The following is a 6,980-nucleotide window of genomic DNA, read 5'->3' on the forward strand; positions in this document are numbered from 1 at the left end:
TAAAAACGTACGTACCCACGCACATACGAGTGCATCTTTCTAAAAATCTTTTATTTCGACTCTTGGGTCCTTGAAACGTCGAGAAATGTCAAAATTTTCAATTTGACATATCGGACCCATTACAATAACTTCCTATGGGAAGTTAATAAATATTTTTAACTTGATTTTTTAATTATAAAATAGCTAAGAGCTTTACAGACCGTGGTAAGTATATCACATTCGCGTTGCACGGCTAACGAAAAGATCTCTGTATATAACATTACATCCGAAGTTGATTCATGCAAAGTAAAGTGACATGGTTAAGGCATTTAAGGCATAAAAAGATAAGATAATTTAATAATTTTATGACAGAAATAGTTCTTAGAGAAATTATCCTATAAAATCTTGGACAGACTGAAGAGGTGAGAAAGCCATGACACAGGTTAGAAGAAGAACTACAGTAAAGCTAATTAACACGGAAGCGTCATTGATAACCAGGGTATTGACCAAGAAACAGGATTTTTGATATTTTTTCTTTGTTATTTTCTGTAATCGTGTTTAAACTCCTCATTTTTAATTGACAATTTTATGTTTCGGATCTGATACTTTTAAACCTATTTTCCCAAAAGTTTTGAAAATTAGAATCCTCATTAGCGGTTTCGATGTAAGAAAGAACAAGTTAACAATTCTTTGAATGAAGTCGAACGGTTCATAAAATTTGGTTTCGATCGAAACTATCTGATTGTCTGACTGTCCAGATTTAAGCTTTGATAAAGGAAACAATAGTAAAACATAAACTAATATATAACAAATTTAAACCCGACGATATTGGATAAGGAGTTGGTCGATTGACCATTTTGTTGTTAAATCTGATCAGAAGCATCATTCCTAATTTATATTGCGAAATCGTGGTACGAAAAGGATAACGTTATCAAGTTAAAATTATTTTCAAAAACCCGATTAGTATACGCAGCCATAAATTTCGAACTATCCACCAATATTACAATAATCAACTCTAAAATTACCAGCTGTTGGAATGTTGGAAAAACAATGCAATATCACTGAAAATTATTTATAAAGAAAGCCTTCAAGGCTTAAATAGTGACGTTGAATTGATCCGAACCGTTGAAGTCAAAACAGTAGTCTTCCTAACTTTTGAAACTCAACACAGAATTTAACCATTTAATAAGCTTACATAATCATGCACCTTCTAAGCCAAAACTGTATCAAGGGTTGGGTTCGATATCCCGGATTTTATATTCCCGTTTCTTAAAATCCCATTTATAAAAATCCTGCTTTTATAATCCCGCTTTTTGTGATCCCGTTTCTTATAATACCGTTTTTTTAGACTAATATATGATTTCAATTTTGTGAAATAATAATGTTTTAAAAATCTGATAAAATTTTGAGAAAAATCGAATTGACAGTTTTTTTCATAAAAAATAAAAATCTAAAAAAAAATTACTCAAAGTTGGTAAAAATTGAATATTGATATAAATATCTTTTCAAAAACTTAAAATTTAGGCTTCAAACTTATTTCATCTTATAAGAAATATTGTTTTCAACATTCTGAAAAATGTTGAGAAAAATCGAATTGACAGTTCTTATACAAAAAATAAAAACCTAAAAAAACATTAATAAAAGTTGGTAAAAATTGATTTTCGACTCATATATCTTTTCAAAACTTTGAGATATTGGCTTTAATTGACTTTTATCTTCCAAAAAACATTGTTGTTAACATTCAGTAAAATTTTGGAAGAAATCGAATTGACAGTTTTTGTACAAAAAATTAAAAACCTAAAAAAAAAAATTAACAAAACTTGGTAAAAATGGATTTTCGACTCAAATATCATTTCAAAAATTAAAAATATTGGTTTCAAACTTATTTTATGTCACAGAAAATATTGTTTTTGATATTCAGTAATTTTTATATAAAAATCCAACAGTCCGTTTTTTCATAAAAAATAAAATCTACAAAAAATAGTAATTTGGTAAAATTTAATACAAGTACATATAGACAAACTTTTGACCAAGACAAATCGACAGACGGGATGAGAAGTTATCGGTGTGGGTCGCATCCCAGCCTCTTTTTTTTATTAATTGTTTTGTCATCTTTAACACTTATAAGATATCAAAAAATTGTAATTTAAAGTAAAGTATTATTCTTTTTAAACAAAACAAACTAAAACCAATTAACAAAATAGACTGTTTTCATAATTATTTTATTTGAACTGTATACTGTAGGCTATAGTACGCAAAAAACCGCGGACTTTAAAAAGCGGTATTCAAAAACGCTTCATAATTTAACATTCTAACCTTTGACTTGTATTGTTATCTTGTTTTACGTACGTATTTCGTAAATAAAAAACGGGATTGTCTGAATTTTTCGCGATTTTAATTGATCGACGGGATTAAAAACCACGGTATTTTATAAGACGGGATTAAAAAACTTTTTTTCAGGAATTTTTAAAGCGGGATTTTAAAAAGCAGGATTCCGATACGCTCCCCTGTAGGAAAAATATATTGAATAGAAAAGGAAATGTCGCTTACCGTTCTTCTCTCTTTAACTTTGTTTCCCAAATGCGCCGTCTTAGTTGTGTATGTTGCTGTTGTTGTTGTTTACTTTTTGTTTAACATTAAGAGTTTTTTATATATTGCACTATTTCACGTTTTCATTATTTTATTAAAAATTTATTGGGTGTTTAACTGTTTTTTTTTTTGTTGTTTTAATTTGAGACGCGAATATAACAACAACGAACGTACGAAGCACAACACTAAACGTCGCGTCATCACGAAACGAACCGACCACTTTAACTACTCACTGATAACTGATTGTAAAAACAAAATGATCTGCTCTCTTAATTCACGCTCAGACCAGAGATGAGTATTTACTTCATATGTAGCAGATCTACTTCATTAATTTATTTGTATGTATCTGCTACGTAGCAACTTATTTCTGCTTCGTTTTAAAATTTTGTCTAACGCACAAAATTTCATTTAAGATGTGTTGAATTGATTCATTGTGTCTGTCATTCGCTGCATTTATATGCATCAGCGGCAATAAAGAAAATTGAATTTCAAATTAAGCCATACTTACAAGATTTTTATTTTTATTTTGCTCACAGTTCTAAAGCCTAGTACATACTTCCACGTGAAGTGAACGTTCGCCAGTGGAGAAAGTGAACTTTTGACATTGCTCACTGGTACACACTTGTGAGTACACGTTGTGAACATGCGGAAACCAAATGTCAAAGCTTCACCAACAGTTCCCGTACATTTTGCACGTGAATTGCCCGTGAACGAAAACTCTCCACTTTGTTCTCCACTCAGCTTCACGAGCAAGTTCACGGGTGAACCAAAAACTGAAATTTGTATGGGTTCACGAGATGGTTCACAAGTATGTACTAGGCTTAAACGACAAACTGAATTTTGTGAATTTCAAGAAGCATTTAACCTTCAAATACATACAATTTTACGTCTAAGTAAGACTAGGTGGTGTATTTTGTGTTTTTTTCATTATCTGCTACATATTTTACAAATCTACTTCGTTTTTTTGGGCAAAATGTTTCACTTTTCGTGCTTAGCATTCTCATCCCTGGCTCAGACATGTTGGATTTCTAAATCGAACCAATCTAATGCATACATACTTGATGCAACATTTCTACAGAATATGTAACGATAGTTTTTCAGAAGCAAAGGTCTGTTAAGTTGAATTATTCAAGAGTGCATTTTATTCAAGAAGTTGGAGACAATTTATCAAAAATATTATTTTCCTTAAAAGAACTTTTACAAAACATTTGGGTGGGAGTTATTTTTTTACTACAGAAACGAAAAAATAAAGCCGAAAAATGCGGCTGACCCCAAATAATTCTCCAATCAAAAACGATAGCGACTTCAATCAAATTTAATTTTATATATTGAGACGTGAATTGGTACAAATTCGAAAAAAATCACATATGGTTATTTTTATTAAATCAAAAAATATGAAAGATAATATTTTTTCGCCTCGAATATTTTGCGAGTTAAACATGAAAAATTCAAAATAATAGTATGCATTAAAGAATAACGTTTTTGACATCTTGATTTTCGACTCGAATACCTTGTCAAAGATAAGATATTAAAGATATTACCTTAAAACTAATCTTGTCTTATAAGAACAAAAGAGGCTGGGATGCGACCCACACTGATAACTTCCCATCCCGTCTGTTGATTTGTTTTTCTTAAAAGTTTGTAAGTTTTCGTGTTTTGTTAAAAAAGTTGCCACTTGAATTCTTCTTAAGAATTTAAAAATAACGAACAAAAGTTTGCCTATTATGAAATAGTTTGATTTCAAAATTTATTTTTATAAACCGGCTTTTAAGTCGAAAACTAATATTAACCAACTATAGCAGCACTTCTTAAAAGTTTTTATTTCTTACATATATAAACAAATACTAATTAAATGAGATATTAATTTGAAGTCAATATCTTATATTGTACACGAGATATTTAAAACCGGACATCAATTTTGACCAAATTTGCGTACTATTTTTTGTAGATTTTATTTTTTATGAAAAAACGGACTGTTGGATTTTTATACAAAAATTACTGAATATCGAAAACAATATTTTCTGTGAAATAAAATAAGTTTCAAGTCAATATTTTTAAGTTTTGAAAAGCTATTTGAGTCGAAAGTAAATTTTTACGAAGTTTTAGTATTGTTTTTATTTTAGAGTTTTATTTTTTGTAAAAAAAACTGTCAATTCGATTTTTTAAAAATTTTACCAACAATATTTCTTATGAGATAAAATTACTTTAAAGCCAATACTTAAAATTTTTAAAGAGATATTTGAATCAATTTTTACCAACTTTTATACATTTTTTTTAGGTTTTTATTTTTTTGTAAAAAAACTGTCAATTCGTTTTTTTTCAAAATTTTTCAGAATGTTGAAAAAAATATTTCTTATAAGAAAAAATAAGTTTGAAGCCTAAATTTCAAGTTTTTGAAAAGATATTTGAATCGATATTCAATTTTTACGAACTTTGAGTAATGTTTTTTTTTAGATTTTTATTTTTTATAAAAAAAAACTGTCAATTAGATTTTTCTCAAAATTTTATCAGAAAACAAAAACATTATTCTTCGTTGCACAAAATTGTTTTAGAGATGAAATCATATTTCAGTCGTAAAATTTTGGAGGTGACAATTTTTTTTTCAGTTTTATTGATTTAAAAAAAAAAACCGTTATATTGATTTTTTTCAAAAAATATACCTGTTTGGTACCACGTTACAATCTATTATATAAAATTTAATTCAAGTCTCTAGCGTTTTTGGTTCGTAAGATATTTAGGATTAACCAAAATTTTCACCTTTTTTTCAAACTGCTATGGTAAAAAAGCCACCCACGCAATTTTCTTGAGAGCCCTTTCTGCTTCTTTCTGCCTTATTATCTGTATAACAAAATTTATTTGAAGTCGATATCTCTTCTGGTTCTTGAGCTATGGACGTCGAAAAAAACGTCGCGAACGTACGGACGTACGCACAGACATCTTTCTAAAAATCTTTTATTTCGACTCTAGGGACCTTGAAACGTCGAGAAATGACAAAATTATCAATTTGACAAATCGGACCCATTACAATAACTTCCTATGGGAAGTTAAAAAAATTAGTTGAAGCCATAATCTGAAATTTTTGAAAAGATATTTGGGTCAAAATTAATTTTTACCAATTTAGTAATTTTTTGTACGGTTTTATTTTTCGATTATTCTCAAAATTTAATTGAATGTTGAAAACAGTATTTCTTATAATAAAATTATTATCAAATTCCATTAGCCTTGTTTGTCAATTCGATTTTTCTCAGAAATGTTTCAAGGTATCAAAAATGTTTTTTTTTCGTTGCCCAAAATCATTTTGGAGGGAAAATTATTTTTTATTCGTAAAATATTCCAGGTGTCAAATATTTTTTCAGTTTTTATAAAAAAACCATAATTGGATTTTTTTTCTAAATATATCAGTTTGGTATCACGTTTCAATATATAACTTAAAATTGTATTTAAGTCTCTAGCTTTTTTGGTTCTGGCGATATTTTGGGTTAACCAAAATGTGCACCCTTTTACTTTATAAGAACTATATGGCAAGTTTTTGCATTGGTGCAAAGTTTCCAACTCGAGATTTTAATCAAACATGATATTACGATGGTAGAGAAGTCGTAAAAAGTGGGTCCCGTTATTCCGTCCGGTCTGTTTTGTCCGTCTGTAAACGCTCAATTCAGTTCAAACTTGGAATTAACGTTTTGAGCAGATTCGAGTTTGCTTTTTCATCATTTTTTTTAAGATCAAAACTAAAAAAAACATCGGGACCCATACTTTTTTTTTGGGTAAAAACCGAAAATTTGAATTTTATCAAAAACAAACCGATGGATTTTTTTAAATTTTCTCTAAAGTTTTATTTTTTAACATGACTTCTTTAAGTAAGAAAAACTGCTCCAGTGTTACTTCATAACTAAAATCCAAAACGCTCAAGAGCCTGACTGTAACCACACATGAATAGCAATTTCTTGTACCTGTTCGTATGCTTTTTAAACTTAAACGAAAAAAAAAATTAAATTAACGTAATAATTCCATGTTTGCGCTGATAACTTGGAGGAATGTTCTTCCTCTTTCTTATCTTCAGATAATTTATTTTCCATCCTGGTTCTTCTAATATGAAATTAAAACAAAGCTATTCAAATAAAATGCTTTGAACGAACAAGTTGAATACACAAACAATTGTTTTCGTTAAGTATGATTACAATTATTTTTCATTTCTGGGATGAGTTGTCCCTAGGATGAGTTGTATCGTGGGATGAATCACAAGTTTTTTGACAAATAAAATAGCATTTATATCTTTGAAGACGAACTTATTTAACAGGTATATTTTTAGATCTTGTATAGTTACTTATTTAAACAGACTCTGTGCATACAACAACAAAAACAATATTTCTTAATGAATAAAATTAGTTTGAAGAAAATATTTATGAGTTTTG

The sequence above is a fragment of the Eupeodes corollae genome, chromosome 2 (assembly GCF_945859685.1).
Source record: "Eupeodes corollae chromosome 2, idEupCoro1.1, whole genome shotgun sequence".
In the NCBI taxonomy this organism is placed as follows: Eukaryota; Metazoa; Arthropoda; class Insecta; order Diptera; family Syrphidae; genus Eupeodes; species Eupeodes corollae.